We start from the raw sequence: 16,554 nt of genomic DNA on the forward strand, positions 1-16,554 counted from the left end.
GGCAATGCTCACGCATTGTCGAGGGTCCACTGTATGTTAGCAGAAGGTGCCAAGCCCCCTGGCTTTGGGCAGATGGCTGCCGGACATGTCCTTGAGGAGAGATATGTTTCACTGAGGTTGGTAGCTTCAGTGATGTAAAACTGGGAAAGTATGCTCCAGCACACATAATGCTGAGAGGGTTAATTGGGCATATCAAGGTCGGTTTTTGTGAGCAGTTATAAGAGACAGGTGGGGGCATGTGTATAAAATGGAGACTGAGTGTCTTATTCAGTGTCTGTGGCTGGAGGAGTGGAGACCTCCAGAGTGTTTGTGCTAAAGGACACTGACTGTGAGCGACCCGCCATATTTCATGGACTGTTTATTTTCTGTTTTGCTACACTGTGCCGGACAAGGCTTTCTTTTATTTACTTCTAAAAGTGCGGTTTATGCAGGCATAATAAACCTTTCTTGGACGTTTTTTAAAGAGACAGTATCCTGTGTCTACCTCTAATGCAGTTGAGTGAGTACCAAACCCTACAGTACAAACACATTTTTTGAGTACTTGATAGTGTTAAGGTCAGAACTCTGACTTGGCCCTTCTAAAACTCAAAATTCTTCTTTAGCTGTTTTACATGTGTGCTTTGTGATATGCTCTAGTTGCATCACCCAACATCTCTTCAACTTGACATCATGGTCTGCTGTCTGTTGCCCTTACATTTTCCTTTAAAGAGGATCTGTGACCTGTTTAAAAGTGGCCAGTTTTTGCTCCATTTTTATTTCTGATGGTCCTCTAAGTATTACTTTTTTTATTTTTTTAAATCCGCCATACAGTTTCAAATATATGGGCATTTTTTTGTAGCACTAAATGTTATGGTTTTTACCAAAGGAGAATGGCTCACAGGATTCTACAGGCCATGCCTTTAGGTTGCTCTGCATTATTACCGTCTGAGCTATGCACACTTGGTAAAGACCATGCAAACTAGCACTAAATAAAAAGGTCCATATCTCTGGAGCGGAATACTTATTGGAGCAGCAGGAATTAAATTAGAGCAAGACCTGGTCACTTTTGACCTGATGACAAATCCTGTTGAAGAAGTAGTTCCTCAATGATCACAAAGCTTCCAGACCCTGAGACAGCAAAACAGCCTTTCAACATAATGCTCCCTCTAACATGCTTCACAGTTGTCATGAGTTTTTGCCTTTGGTGTGCAGTGTTCAATGTTTTTTGGTGGACAGCATTTTTGTCTAGTGTTTTTCTAATTGTGGACACAAGGGCAAAGGTTTTTTCAGGTTGTAGAGTCTTCAGAAGGTCTTTCCCTGTCATCCATACGTACACATTTCATGATGGCCCAATGTGCTCCTGGAGTGATCTTAACAGCACGCTCATCGTGGGGAAGAGTAGCAACTAGTGATGAGCGAGGATGCTCGCTACTGCTCGGTGCTCGCCCGAGCATCTCACTGCTCGAGATGCTCGGCGCTCGCCGATTATTTCCGGGTTGCTCGGGTGGGAACTCGGGTCCCCTCCCTGCATGTTTGACGCTCTTTAGAGAGCCAATGAACATGCAGGGATTGCCTGCCATGCACTGTAATGCCGTAGTCATGTTGGTTGTGGGCATTACAGTGATTGGCTGGCCGCACAGAGTCATCAGGTCTATATCAGACCTGGCGCCGCCATGCTCGTCACAGTCACTCCGGATCAGACAGTGTAGGGAGAGCTGCTGCTGTGTCAGGGAGAGATTTGATCGTGTATTATGTAGTGTAAGGAGAAAAACTGTACATTACACATATCCATCTTAACAAACAGTCCTTCTAATGACTAATCCATCTGCAGAGATATCAGGCAGGCAGGGTATATAGGCAGGGAGTGTATATATCAGACTGCAGTGCATATAGCACAAGAGCCTCCATTCCAATTCTGCCTTCTGCTGCTGTTAGATATTTCTATACAAAGGGCCAGGTCTCAGGGGCCAGGAATACTTTTCTTTGGATCATAATCCTCATTATTTGCTTAAAAAGCAATCCAGAGAACACAGTTTTTCTATGCCATTTGCTTGTTTTGGGAGAGGTGCTGCTGTGTCAGGGACAGATTTGCTTGTGTATTAGGTAGCGTAGGGAGAAAAACCATACTTTACACATATCCATCTTAACAAACAGTCCTTCTGAGGACTAATCCATCTATAGAGATATCAGGCAGGCAGGGTGTATAGGCAGGCAGTGTATATAGCAGACTGCAGTGCATATAGCACAAGAGGCTCCATTCCAATTCTGCCATCTGCTGCTGTTAGATATTCTATACAAAGGCCCAGGTCTCAGGGGCCAGGAATACTTTTCTTTGGATCTTAATTCTCATTATTTGCTTAAAAAGCAATCCAGAGAACACCGTTTTTCTACGCCATTTGCTTCTTGGCACTGCAGAATACAGCCAGGTCCTTTCCATATTAGAGCGCTAGAAATCCAGTTATTTAAAACTGTGTTTTCTCCATCAAATGGAACACATATACGTTGTCTGAAAATACTGCCATTTCTGGCCTCCATTAAAAATTTCCTTTAGTGTGACAGTGAAGCAATTCACCGCAGTTTGCTGTTCAAACTATTTAACTACAGGCCAGGTATTTAAAACTCTCGTTTCTCCATCAAACGGATCACATATACGTTGTCAGAAAATACAGCCAATTCTGGCCTCCATTAAAAATTTCCTTTAGTGTGTCATTGAAGCAATTCAACACCGTTTGCTGTTCAAACTACTTACCTACAGGCCATGTATTTAAAACTGTGTTTTCTCTATCACACGGATCACATATATGTTCGCTCCAAACTCAGTCATTTGTAGTGAGCGTGGAAGATACTGTCCTCCATTTACACTGTGTGCAGAATTATTAGGCAAGTTGTATTTTAGAGGATTATTTTTATTATTGATCAACAACTATGTTCTCAATCAACCCAAAAGACTCATAAATATCCAAGCTTAATATTATTGGAAGTTTGAGTGTTTTTTTTTTAGATTTGGCTATCTTAGGAGGATATCTGTTTGTGCAGGTAACTATTACTGTGCTGAATTATTAGGCAACTTAATAAAAATCAAATATAATCCCATCTCACTTGTTTATTTTCACTAGGTAAACCAATATCAGTGCACAAAATGTAGAAACAAACATTTCTGACATGCAAAAACAAAAACCAAAAAAATTAGTGATCAATATAGCCACCTTTCTTTATGATGACACTCAACAGCCTTCCATCCACAGATTCTGTCAGTTGCTTGATCTGTTTTCGATCAACATTGCATGCAGCAGCCACCACAGCCTCCCAGACACTGTTCCGAGAGGTGTACTGTTTTCCCTCCCTGTAGATCTCACATTTTATGATGGACCACAGGTTCTCTATGGGGTTCAGATCAGGTGAACAAGGGGGCCATGTCATTATTTTTTCTTCTTTTAGACCTTTACTGGCCAGCCACGCTGTGGAGTAGTTGGATGCATGTGATGGAGCATTGTCCTGCATGAAAATCATGTTTTTCTTGAACCATACTGACTTCTTCCTGTACCACTGCTTGAAGAAGTTGTCTTCCAGAAACTGGCAGTAGGTCTGGGAGTTGAGCTTCACTCCATCCTCAACCCGAAAAGGTCCTACAAGTTCATCTTTGATGATACCAGCCCATACCAGTGCCCCACCTCCACCTTGCTGGCGTCTGAGTCGGAGTGGAGCTCTCTCCCCTTTACTGATCCAGCCTCTGGCCCATCCATCAGGCCCATCAAGAGTCACTCTCATTTCATCAGTTTATAAAACATTTGAAAAATCAGTCTTAACATATTTCGTGGCCCATTCTTGACTTTTTATCTTATGTTTCTTGTTCAAAGGTGGTCGTTTTTCAGCCTTCCTTACCTTAGCCATGTCCCTCAGTATCACACACCTTGTGCTTTTTGATTCTCCAGTAACGTTGCAGCTCTGAAATATGGCAAAACTGGTGGCGAATGGCATCTTGGCAGCTTCACGCTTGATTTTCCTCAATTCATGGGCAGTTATTTTGCGCCTTTTTTGGCCAACATGCTTCTTGCGACCCTGTTGGCTATTTGCCATGAAATGCTTGATTGTTCGGTGATCAAGCTTCAAAAGTTTGGAAATTTCAAGACTGCTGCATCCCTCTGCAAGACATCTCACAATTTTGGACTTTTCAGAGCCCGTCAAATCTCTCTTCTGACCCATTTTGCCATAGGAAAGGAAGTTGCCTAATAATTAAGCACACCTTATATTGATGACATTAGTCAACACCCCTCCTCATTACAGAGATGCACATCACCAGATTTACTTAATTGGTAGTTGGCTCTCAAGCCTCTGCAGCTTGGAGTAGGACAACATGTATAAAAAGTATCATGTGATCAAAATACTCATTTGCCCAATAATTCTGCACACAGGGTAAAATGGGCAAGGCACGTGGCAAAGGACGGGGAACTGGACGTGATGGTAATGGTGCATGTTGAGGCCGAGGACAAGGCCGTGGGCAAGCCAAAATTGTGCCACAACAAACACCCACAACCACATCTTCTAACCTGACCATCCTGTCCCAATTTCTAGGGGACTGCAGCACACCACTATTGAACCCAGAGCAGTGTCAAAACGTTGTTGGTTGGATAGCGGACTCTGAAGAGCTGTTCACTTTTCCATTTATAGATTCGGGCCTCTTGCCTGGTCCACTTGAAGCGGGGCAACAGGAGATCGCGTGTAGCGATACCCAAATATTTGAACAGCCACGGTCACACGAGGGTGACAGTGGGAAAGTGTCACAAGAGGTGGACGATGATGAGACACAATTGCCAGAAAGTCAGGAGGAGGACCAGGGATCGGAAGTGGAAGACGAGGTGGTGGATGATATAGTAACTGACCCAACCTGGCAGGAGGACATGCAGAGCGAGGACAGCAGCGCACAGGGGGAGGGAGGCAGGCAGAGCACCCCAACAGGCAGTGTGGTGGCCGCAGACAGAAGGCATGCAACCGTTCTCCGTAACACCAACACGAAGGAAGTTGCCAGTACAACTGTTAGGTCTTCCCGAGTCTGGTTGTTTTTTAAAGACTCTGCCAATAACCACAAAAAGGCCATTTGCACCACCTGCCAGGCCAGCATCAGCAGGGGTGGCAAAACAACCATCCTGACCACCACCAGCATGATCAGGCACATGGCAGCAAAGCACCCGACTTTGTGGGCAGAACCCCAGGGTCCAGGAACAGTGTCTGCGGGTGGCACCATTGCTTCTTCTGCTGTTGTGCATGCAAGACAATCCCCTGTCTATGGTGCATGCGAAGACGCCTCCTGCCCTGCATCGGTCGTTCCACACTCTCAAGTAGCAGCATCAGGAAGCACGTCCATGTCCTTGTCCCAGCGCAGCGTTCAGTTGTCCATACCCCAGTCCTTGAAACGCAAGCGCAAATATGCAGCCAACGCCCCACAGGCCACACTACTAAATTCTCACATTTCACGACTGCTTGCGCTCGAAATGTTGACTTTTAGGCTCGTGGAGACGGAAGCATTACGCAACCTGATGGCGGTGGCCATCCCACGGTACTTGGTCCCCAGCCGCCACTATTTCTCCCCGCGTGCCGTCCCCGCATTACACAAGCACGTGTCCCAAAACATTAGCCGTGCTCTCAACAATGCAGTAACGGTAAAGTCCACCTAACCACAGACACGTGGACAAGTGCTTGTGGGCAGGGACGGTACATCTCGCTGATGGCACACTGGGTTAACATAGTGGAAGCCGGGACCCAGTCGGACCTTGGGACGGAACACGTCCTCCCGACGCCAAGGATTGCGGGCCCTAGGAAAATCAGGGTTGCCCCACGGTCTACAGCTCCTGCACCTCATCCTCCTCAGCCTCCTCCTCCTCTTCAGCCTCCATCTCCGAAATGACCACATCAGTCACAAGCTGGAAGCACTGCAGCACTACCTCGGCCAAGCAGCAACATGCTGTGCTGAAGCTAATATGCTTAGGTGAAAAAACGCACAATGCTGAAGAGTTGTGGACAGCTCTGAAAGAGCAGGCAGATCTGTGGCTCACACCGCTGAACCTACAGCCAGGCATGGTCATGTGTGACAATGGCCGGAACCTGGTGGCGGCTCTGAGGCAAGGCGAGCTCACACACGTACCATGCCTGGCCCATGTGCTTAACCTCGTGGTTCAGCAGTTTCTCAAATCCTACCCGGAGCTGCCGGATCTTCTTGTTAAAGTACACTGCCTGTGTGCCCATTTTAGAAAGTCAACTACAGCTTCCGCAGCCCTTGCCGTGCTTCAGCAGCATTTGCAGCTTCTGGCTCACAGACTGGTGTGTGATGTACCCACGCTTTGGAACTTTACACTGCAGATGTTGGGAAGGATTTGGGAGCAGAAGAGGGCATTTGTTAAGTACCAGCATCAACAAGGCCGTTGGTATTCAGTTCAGACTCCACACATAAGACCTCAGGAGTGGACATGGATGTCAGACATATGTACCATCCTCCAAAACTTTGAGGACTCCAACAAGATAGTGAGCGGCGGTGACGCCATAATTAGCGTCACCATACCGCTTCTCTATCTTCTGAAACGCTCTCTGCTCACAATCAAAGAGGATGCATTGCAGACGGAGCACGATGAGATGGAGCAAGGAACCATACAGGGTGATTCCACACAGCCAAGCCTCATCTGATCCCAACGTGGATTGGGTAACAATGAGGAAGAGGAGGAGGAGGAGGAAGGACAGGATCTAGTTTCATGCACTATAGACGGTAATACCTGCACAACTGTCATACCGCCTGTTCAGCGTGGATGGCCAGAGGAAAGAGAGGAGGAGGAAGAGGAGGAGAGCATGGTCAGTCATCCTCTTGTTGAGGACACGGAAGTCTTGCCTGTTAGTAATCTGGCACTCATGGCTAAGTTTATCTTACGCTGCCTTTCCCATGACTCTCGCGTTCTCAAAATTTTGGGTGAGTCATTACTGGTTTGTGACACTTCTAGACAGACACTACAAGGAGAACTTTCTATCTTTTATTCCTGAGGCGGACAGGTGTACAAAAATGGGGCAGTACCAGAAGGCCCTTGTTGCGGAACAAATCAAAAAATTCCCATCTGAAAACGCCGGCCGCAGAGGGTACACTTCGTTGGACAACCAAGGAGTACAGGTGAGAGAGACACAACTTCAATCCAGCAGAGGCAGTGGAACACTGTTAAAGTTCTCGGAGAGTTTTCTCAGACCCTCCCATCGCACAGGCCCTGAGGCGTGGGGTACTCTCACAAGGAGTGCAAAGTTTGGGAAGATGCTGAGGGAGTACCTTGCCGAACGTACCAACGTCCTCCCTGATTCCTCTGTGCCTTATAATTATTGGGTAACCAAGTTGGACACGTGGAATGAACTGGCTCTCTATGCCTTGGAGGTCCTGGCCTGCCCTGCCGCCAGCGTCTTATCAGAGCGGGTTTTTAGTGCCGCTGGTGGAATTATAACTGATAAGCGCATCCGCCTGTCAACTTAAAATGCTGACAGGCTGACTCTTATAAAAATGAACAAGGGCTGGATTCGGCCAGACTTCTCAACACCACCGAATGATAGCAGTGTAACATAAACTCAAATCCAGTGTCTTTTCTTGGGAGGTGTATTCCCATGCACCTTTTCACACCCATACATGGGTATACGCTTCCTGATTTTGGCTATTTTCTCTTATCCTCCTCCTTCTCCTCATCCTCCACCACCATATCACCAGGGTGACCGTGGTCCATGATGCAATACCCACATAATTTTTGTAAAGGGTGTTTATGAAGACAGTAAAAAAATGTTTTATACAGTATGTTCATGTATACCCTACAGGGGTAAATGTTTGTCAGCCCATACACTTAGTGCATGGGCCTTACAAGTATAGGAGGCCCGCTCCTTTCTAATGGGATCATTTTTTGATGAGGCCCTCCTCCATGTCTCTTCCAAGGGTCATTGAAGTGCCTCCAAATTTTTGGCAGCCCTTGCATTCACTGCATAGGCAAACACTATGGGAGACTCTCTCCTTTCTAATGGGAATTTGTCGTTACTGTGGCCCTGCTCTATGTGTCTTTAATTTCTTAGTGGGTTTTTTCCTAAAATTGGTCATCCGTTGGACTCACTGCATACCCTATAACTGTATAGCAGACTCTCTCCTTTCTAATGGGAATTTGTCGTTACTGTGGCCCTGCTCCATGTGTCTTTAAATTCTTAGTGGGGTATTTCCTAAAATTGGTCAGCCGTTGGACTCACTACATACCCTATAACTGTATAGCAGACCCTCTTCTTTCTAATGGGAACATGTCGTACCTTGTTACTGTGACCCTGCTCTGTGTGTCTTTAAATTCTTAGTGTGGTTTTTCCTAAAATTGGTCAGCTGTTGGACTCACTGCATACCCTATAACTGAATAGCAGACTCTCTCCTTTCTAATGGAACATGTCGTACTTGTCACTGTAGCCCTGCTCTGTGTGTCTTTAAATTCTTAGTGGTGTTTTTCCTAAAATTGGTCAGCCGTTGGACTCACTGCATACCCAATAACTGTATAGCAGACTCTCTCCCTTCTAATGGGAACATGTTGTACCTTGTTAATGTGGCCCTGCTCCGTGTGTCTTTAAATTCTTAGTGGGGTTTTTCCTAAAATTGGTCAGCCTTTGGACTCACTGCATACCCTATAACTGTATAGCAGACTCTCTCCTTTCTAATGGGAATTTGTCATTACTGTGGCGCTGCTCCGTGTGTCTTTAAAATCTTAGTGGGGCTTTTCTTAAAATTAGTCAGCCATTGGCCCCACTGCATACCCTATAACTGTATAGCAGACTCTCTCTTTTCTAATGGGAACATGCCGTACTTGTTACTGTGGCCCTGCTCTATGTGTCTTTAAATTCCTTGTGGGGTTTTTCCCAAATTTTGGCAGCCCTTGCAGTCACAACATGGGCATTACCACTATAGGAGACCCGTTCCTTTATAATGGGAACATTTTTTTTACTGAGACCCTCCTCTATGTCTCTTCAAGGGGTGATTGGGTTGCGTCCAAATTTTTGGCAGCCCTTGCAGTCACTGGATACACAATAACAGCATAGGAGTCCCACTTGTTAATAATGGGAACAACAAAGCATAGCCGGCTGATGGCTCTCTAACAATAGCTAGGGCCGACAGCTGGCCTTTTAAGAAAAGTAAGGGCCGTCTGATGTCACTATAAAAATAGGCTTTGTCCCTCCATCATAAATAAAACAGGATGTGTCTGATGATGTGTCACACAGGACATTGCCAGATAAGGTTGTAAAATGTTAAAATGACATATGCCGGTGAATGCATTTGTCTTAAAAAATAACGTAAAAAAAACAAAACAATAGGATCTTTCTTTATTATAAAAAACAGCGTCACCAATTTAACAACACTGTAATCACATTGTTCAGCTCATGCACCTCCTCCTACCTCTCCGAAATGACCACATCAGTCACAAGCTGACAGCACTGCAGCACTGCCTTGGCCAAGCGGCAACAGGCTGTGCTGAAGATAACATGCTTAATGCTTAATTGACAAACCACCCAGCGCTGCTGAGTTGTTGAAAGCTGTAACACAGCAGCCTGATCTGTGTCTTTCACCGCTGAACATACAGCCAGGCATGGTCGTGTGTGAGAATGGGCGGAACCTGCCAGTCCTTTCACCGAGCTAAAGATTATGGCTGTGGTGAAATACAACTCCCACTGAGAAGCTGTTTCGGATTGTAAAACATTGTGCCCACCAGAGGATTTGATTATGAGGGCTAACCTTTCTCACCCGCTCAAGAGCCCCATAGCAGCTGCAAAGTTAGCGCTATCATGAACTCTCCTGAGGTAGAAGCCAAGGGACCGTCCAACCCTGCCGAGAAGCAGTCCTGGCTAAGAAAAGTGTGTGGGAAGGTTACTGGATACTCTATGGCTGCTTTTTTACTGAGGAGGAAACACACGCAAACACGGGGAGAACATTCAAAGTCCTTTCAGATGTTGTCCTTGCTGGGATTTGAACCCAGGATCCCAGCGCTGCAAGTCTTCAGTGCTAACCACTGATCCAATGTGCTGCCGTTCACCCTCTAATATCTAACAGGCTGGAGAAACTTGCACCTACTGCCATTCTATCTTCAGCTCCTTTGTGAGAAAATGTATTTGGGCAGCCACTCAGTCTACCAAATAAAATTCCTGAGAAGGAAATTGGGGATGGCTTCGCTACTGGTCCTGGGGGCAGTGCTAATACCATGGCGACATACCATAGTTTGCTGGAAATATTCCAGGCTGGTTGGAGGCCAGCAAATTCCCACAGAAAAGTACCAGCAGTAATGTTCAGGCTACATTTCAAGTGCAAGCAGCTTTAGAGGACTTCCTGGGAGAAATGACACACAGGGTAGATACGGTTTCCCTCTATGCCAGTCCTTTCACCGAGCTAAATACAACTCTCAGCAAAAAAAGTTGTGGACTGGCTCCATACCGTCCCTGGCCACATTCACCTGTCCACGTGTTTGTTGTTAGGCGGTCCATCCCAGTAAGTGCACTGGGGAGGGCACGGGTAATGTTGTGGGACCCGTGCTTGTGGAAGGCGGAGACGATACCAGGAAAAATAATGGCGGCGGGGGACCAAGTATGGATACCCGGTCGCCGCCATAAGATTGTGGACAGCTTCCACCCCCACGAGCCTAAAAGGCCATATTTGAAGTGCAAGCAGCTGCCCAGAAATCTGGCAGTTTAGTGTTGCGGCCTGTGGGTGGCTGGGTGGTTGGCTGCATACTTGCACTTGCATTCCAAGTAACAGAAAACTAAGCAGATGGTGGCCTCTATCATCATCATGGCCTCACCTCGGCATTATGAACTCTCCTGAAGGAGAAGCCAGGGTCCACCGGAAGAGTCTCTGGTTCTCTGGTGGGCCCGTCCAACCCTGCCGAAAAGCAGCCCTGGCTAAGAAAAGTGTGGGGGAAGGTTCCCGGACACTCTGGCTGCTTTTTTAATGTGGATCGGCCATGCTTATGCATGTTATTTCTCAAAACACATTACAGATCAGGCCATTGTCCAACTCTGTATTCAAGAAATTAAATGCGCAAAGTAAGATGTGTGTGTGTCAAAGCACCACCGACAAGTATGAGTTGATGTTGGACGGGCTGCCATTGCTTCTGCAACAAGGTCAATTACAGGACTTCCTGGGAGAAATGACACGCAGGGTACATACGGTTCCCCTCTATACCAGTCCTTTCACCGAGCTAAATACAACTCTTAGCAAAAAAAAGTTGTGGACTGGCTCCATACCGTCCCTGGCCACATTCACCTGTCCACGTGTTTGTGGCTAGGCGGTCCTTCCCAGTAAGTGCACTGGGGAGGACACGGGTAATGTTGTGGGACCCGTGCTTGTGAAAGGCGGAGGCGATACCGGGAAATATAGTGGCGGCTGGGGACCAAGTATGGACACCCTGCCGCCGTCGGCATGAGGTTGTGAAAAGCTTCCGCCTTCACGAGCCTAATAGGCCACATTTCAAGTGCAAGCAGCTGTCAAAAATTTGGCAGTATAGTATTGCAGCCTGTGGGTGGCTGCCTGCTTGTGCTTGCATTCCAAGGAATGGGGTAGGGACAACTGAACGCTGCACTGGGACAAAGTTGTGGACGGTGATTGTTGCAAGTCTGCAACGACAGGTTCATGGCGGGAGGCATTTTCGCATGCGCCAAGGATGATGTGTCACTGTATGCATGCGTCTGATGATGTGTCACACACAACATGGCCACATAAGGTTGTAAAATGTTAAAATGACATTTCCTGGTGAATGCATTTGTCTTGGTTGAAAGCAATGCAAAAGTGCAAAAACGCATCAAAAACGCTACGTGTGAACATAGCCCAAGGTGTGGAGGAGTATTTTTGTTTTTGGTTATTTATTTTGCCTTATATACAAGTCATTACCCTGGAAAGGATGTTCCTTAACATATTTCCCAGGAAAATCCATATTGGTTTCGTTTTTGTATGTTTTATTGTGAGTCCGTAAAAGTGGCGTAATACTCTGACAACGTTGTTGATAGCAGTGATCTGGGAGTCAGAGATGCTTCCAGGGGTCTTCCCCATGCTGTTCCCATGTCATTTGAGCACTGTTCCCATCGATTTGGGCAATTTCTAGGCCCTCTGCAGACCGTCGGGGGGAGCCGCCTGAAAAATTCTCGAGTTTCCCATAGACTTACATAGGGCTTGTTGCTCGGGTCGAGCACCCGAGTTTTCCAATTTGCTCGACCCGAGCAACGAGTACCCGAGCATTTTAGTACTCGCTCATCACTAGTAGCAACATTTCTGAATTTTCTCTGCTTGAGCCTAATTTATGTAACTGTGGACTGATGTACACCAAGATCTTTAGAAATGCTTTTGTAGCCTTTCATGGTATCTATAACACATCCTCTGAGGTTTTAGAAAAGTTATTTCCCTCAAGGCATGATTCACACTAAACAGTCTTTCTAGAGAAGAACTGGTTTGCCAATCCCCAAGCTTTATGTTCGTTTATGGGCAAATCAACTGTGAAACCCACACTTCCAATCTCATTTCCATAACTGAAACACCTTTTGCCAATGGGATATTGAAGAAGTCATAAATGTGGAAGTTCACTTATTTTTTCTCCCTGCATGGTAGATGTTTTTTAATTTGCTCAGTAAAAGACATGTACAGTACAATTGTTTATTGATATTTGGTTATTAGTTTTGTCAGATTATGTTTGCTTAGAATTGTGAGTTTAATATCAATCAGGTCACATTTTATTTGTAATCAATGGTTCATAATATCTCTATGTGAATCCACTCTAAGCTAGCATTTCACAATTACAAAATGTCATCCATTTGGTTAAACTGAGGCATTACTGTGCCCTGTGCAGCAAGGTCAATGTTTGCTTATTGGAAGAAATTATGCAGCTATGACAACAAATGCAACAATGTTGAACTTTTTGATATGGTCTCCAGGTCACTGGTACTTTTTATCCCATAGAAAAATATTGCAGCCAGTTTAATGTCCAGTTTTACTGCTACTCATTAAAGACATAGCCTAATGCATTAGGCCTTTTAATTGTTTGTGACTCGCCCCCTGGGCCGTGGGGCACCCAGAACCGGGCTTCTATGCGATGCTGGGGGTAGTAGTGGCAACCCGATCCCGTGGCTCAGGGTGGTCAGACCAAATTGTGGCAGTCTATTTATCAGTGTTTTGAATGTCCGACTACGCTACCCGTGGATTGCGGTCAGGGATGACCGCCGCTGCAAGGCAGACCGCTGAGGCTGGTGTTGGTGTGCAGCTTAGGGATAGGATAACTCCCCACGGGAAGAGTGTAGCCTCAGGGCAGTGTAGCTGAATGCTGGAGGTGATAGTGCAGGCCGCAATAGTAAGAGTTCGGAGTCCGCTTCAAACAGTCCAGGGTCTTTATTGCAGATGTTATTACTGACCCAACAGGAGTACCGGTTAGGAATGGGCCTGGGTATCTGAGAGCATTCGGGTGAGCCCCACTGGTCAGGGTGAGTGTGTAGGCCTACCGTTCTCTCTAAGCTCTTTCTGACTATCCCCCTTTTCGTGGTGTAATAGCCCACGTCCCTGAGCTGGCCGTGTACTTTGCCTGTATGGCTTGCGACTCGGGCCTTAGGTACCTTTTGCTTTCTCCTGCTGTACTGGTCCCTCTGTGTGGCGGAGCCTCCAGGCTTCTTAGGCCAAGGGACCTGAAATCCCTCGCGGGTTGGTTCTATGCTGCTGGGCTTGCAACCCTGACAGTCTCGGATCCCAATGTCCGGTGGTGATTCTCTCAGCCAGGACCGGCTCTCGTCGCCTCTATCCCTGGCTCGCAGTCTCTCCTCTGCCTCACGGACTCCTCAGCTGCTGCTGACCTGTCCCTCTTCTCTGAGAACCCTTCTGGACACTTCAGAAGTGCGTTCTGGTCTCCCTAACCCTGCCCCAGTCCCAGCTTTTATAGGGGCAGCCTGCTCCCCCTACTGGCCTGGGACAGGAGGTGCTGCATGCTAATGGTCCCTGACCAGGGAACCTCCCTCCTGCTCTCAGACACAGCCTTTAATATTTGTGGCATCCAGGCCTGGGGTGACACATTTGCATGTAAAAGTTGTCTTGTTTTGGTTTCTTTTTTATTTTCATACCAGCCACCACATGCAGAATAAACATTTGCAGTGGTAGAACTTGCAATGTGACCTGCTGCCCCAAGGAGCTTGGATATTCCTAATAGTTTATTATTACATACTTGATCTGCCGTCAGCTTGCTATTTCCCAGTGCTTGACAGGCAGGCTAAGCACCACCAATTTATCTTATCCCTTAATTTTCCTTGCCATTATTTATCCTGTTTGTCAGCTTTATAATCATACCTCTCAGATATATGCATACTCATCTCAGCTCAGGTTGGGAGCACATTATAATGACTGTAGACGGGTTAATCAATCACTAGTTGCCATTTTTATAGCAATCTGCATGTGAATTATATTATACCCATGCTACAACTGACCACAGTTGAAATTTCTTGAAAGTAGATAGGGATTTACACTCTATACTTTAATACTATGGTATTGCATTATATATTATAAGCGATCAGACGATTCCAAGTTCAAATTCCCTAAAGGGACTAAAAAATATCGCTAGTATTGGTGAGTTCATGAAAGTTCAATCTATCAAAATATAAAATTAATTAACCAGAGAGGTTATAAAAAGAAATAAAAAATAAAATGTCAGAATTGTGTTTCTTTGGTCAGCCCTTTGCTTTATAAAAAATGCATTAAAAAAAATCAAAACATTGTATTTAGCCCAAAATAATATCAATAAAATCATCAGCTTGTCACGCAAAAAACAAGTTCTCTTCCAGCTTAATTGACAGAAAAGTTAAAATGTTACAGGTCGCAGTAAATGGCAACACGAACTAAACATTTTTTTGTACAAATTTTTTTTCTCCATGTATAGTAAGTGAAATAAAATCTATTTAAGTTTTAGTTTCTCCGTAATTGTACTGACCTGAAGAATTATGATTCAGAGTAATTTTTACCACAAAATGTACACTGTAAAAACAAAACCTAAAAAATAATGGTGAAATTTCATTTTGTTTCACAATGTCACCACATTTGGATTTTTTTCCCATTTTTCAGTACATTAAATGTTAAAACAAATGGTGTCTTTGAAAACTACAATTCATCCTGCAAAAAACAAGCCATTGTATGGCTATGTTGACAGAAAAAAAATCATTATTCTGACTCCATAACTAGGCTGCAAGTATGGGGCTCTTGAGGCAACGATTCTTAGGTGCCTCTATGTACCAGTACTCACACAAAGTTTTTTCATCATATAGCTTGACTCGACTGCAGAAGACACATATGAAGATTCCAGAAGAAGATTTATTTTTAATCTGAATTCTTGTAGTTATGCAAAATTACAGTAGGTAAAAAAGACTATTTTGAACCAGAGTTGCAAAGACATGAGCTTCTTAAGATGGCTGACATACACAGAATGAGTTACTGACATCAGAGCTAGGGAGGCAGAAAGGGAGAGAGGGAGGAGAAACTTCTAAAAGGATAGCAATGCAACCAAAACAATACAATAGAATACTGAATGATTTCAGAGTATTGGCACTTGACATTCCCAGTCTGAAATATTTAGATTTCATGATAATCCAATCACGGCGCAATGTCCTTCAATGATGTCCGCGACCATTCCTGGAACCTGAAAAACAAAAAAGAAACACACAACCATGGAACAAAACTATAACCAACTCTAAAGTCCAAATATATGGTTGGCGAATTGTAGCCTACAACAGTAAGATAAGTCCAAGTTCCATTGGAAAGCCATCTTTGGATTCTTTATCCTTGGTGTCACTGATGCACAGTATGTAGAGATGGCTGGCCTGATCTCCTTGTCGAACTCTGGTTCCACAAGTTCATATACACTGCTGGCATTAATAAAATAAGGATCCTCATAAGGGAAGCTTGGAGACAACAGCCACATGCTGTTGCTAAGGCTAGATGCAGCTGTGAGTCCTATTCCTGAATCAGTTAGGCCAAGGCCAGTGGAGATGTGGTGTCACTGCTCATAAGTGACTTTGGCAATTTCTACTGCCAGTACAGAGCACAAAGCTCAAGCCTTGGTGCAGAGTGAGCGGGTTTTGGGGTTAGTTTGACCCTACACAGGATAAATACGCAATCTACCCTGTTGCTACTGCAGTTATGGTCTCTGTACATGTATCAGAGAAGATTGTGATTTCCTTTCTGATGGCAGCTGAAAGCAACATTAAGCAATAATAATGTGGGACCTTCAGAGAATTGTGCCATGTCTTCCATCTTTGTTGTTTCTGGGATGGTAGCAGAGTGTCCCAATCTGTGTTCTCAGAGGTAAACTGTCTCAGCAGTATCTTGCCTTGAATGGTGCTGTGTGCTGTAAACCCAAGGGGATCATAAATGCTGTTCATGACAGATAAGACTCCTCATTGGTGAAGAGTTTATCATAAGCGGCCATTTGGAATGTGAATTCGTCCTGTTTAATGTCCCACAGCAGACCAAGGCTGTGCTGCATGGGAGAGACTTCAGAACCCAGATCAAGGTCCTTTTAAGTTTGTTGCATGGTCCTC

The sequence above is a fragment of the Phyllobates terribilis genome, unplaced genomic scaffold (genome assembly GCF_046119375.1).
Source record: "Phyllobates terribilis strain yellow unplaced genomic scaffold, ASM4611937v1 Scaffold_1__5_contigs__length_1240528914, whole genome shotgun sequence".
NCBI classification, from domain to species: domain Eukaryota; kingdom Metazoa; phylum Chordata; class Amphibia; order Anura; family Dendrobatidae; genus Phyllobates; species Phyllobates terribilis.